Source organism: Microtus ochrogaster, unplaced genomic scaffold (genome assembly GCF_000317375.1).
Source record: "Microtus ochrogaster isolate Prairie Vole_2 unplaced genomic scaffold, MicOch1.0 UNK14, whole genome shotgun sequence".
In the NCBI taxonomy this organism is placed as follows: Eukaryota; Metazoa; Chordata; class Mammalia; order Rodentia; family Cricetidae; genus Microtus; species Microtus ochrogaster.
In genome coordinates this window covers 2,878,862-2,879,862 of record NW_004949112.1, presented here as the reverse complement: position 1 = coordinate 2,879,862, position 1,001 = coordinate 2,878,862, and positions in this window count along the sequence as shown.

Here is a 1,001-nt window from a genome sequence, read left to right as displayed (position 1 = left end):
CCTTCTTCCTCCACCGTCTCCCCATTCCTCTTCCACTTTCTGCTCTACCTTCTACCCTTCTTCCTCCACCGTCTCCCCATTCCTCCTCCACTTTCTGCTCTACCACTTCCACCTTACCTTACTGCTCCCTCTAGTTTTTCCTCTTGCTCCCTACTCTTCCTTCTCTTCATCCTGTCTTCCCTCACTTTCTCCTTTGTCTCTTCCCCCTATATCCTCTCATTCCTTTCCTTTCTTTCCTCTGCCTCTTCAGTTTCCTTTCCTTCTCACCATCTGCATTTCCTAAAGTCTTCCTCTTCCTCCTTCCTCAGCTCTCCTTTCCAGTCCTCCCCCCATGATCTACCTCACCTCCCTTCTCCTTCCTCCTCATCTCACACTCTTACTCTCTCTCCTTTCTCCTCTGCTCTTCTTCTATCTTTTTTTGATTATTTATTTATTTATTATGTATACAATATTCTGTCTATGTGTTTGCCTGCAGGTCAGAAGAGGGCACCAGACCTCATTACAGATGGTTGTGAGCCACCATGTGGTTGCTGGAAATTGAACTTAGGACCTCTGGAAGAGCAGGCAACACTCTTAACCACTGAGCCATCTCTCCAGCCCCTTCTTTTTTTTTTAAAAAGATTTATTTATTTATTATGTACACAGTGTTCAGCCTCCATGTATGCCTGAAGGCCAGAAGAGGGCACCAGACCTCATTACAGATGGCTGTGAGCCACCATGTGGGTTGCTGGGAATTGAACTCAGGACCTCTGGAAGAGCAGGCAGTGCTCTTAACCTCTGAGCCATCTCTCCAGCTCCCTTCTTCTATCTTTTAATCTTCATTATCTTCCTCTCACTTCCTATTCTAGTCTTTCTCATCCTAGTAACTCACCATTCCAAATAATTCATCTTCCCCTTTCCTTCTTAACCCCCATCGCCTTTCTCACTCATTCCCCATTCCTAACCCTTCTTTCTCTACAGCCCTCCCCATCCTAGTTCTAACCCTTCTTTCTCTACAGCCC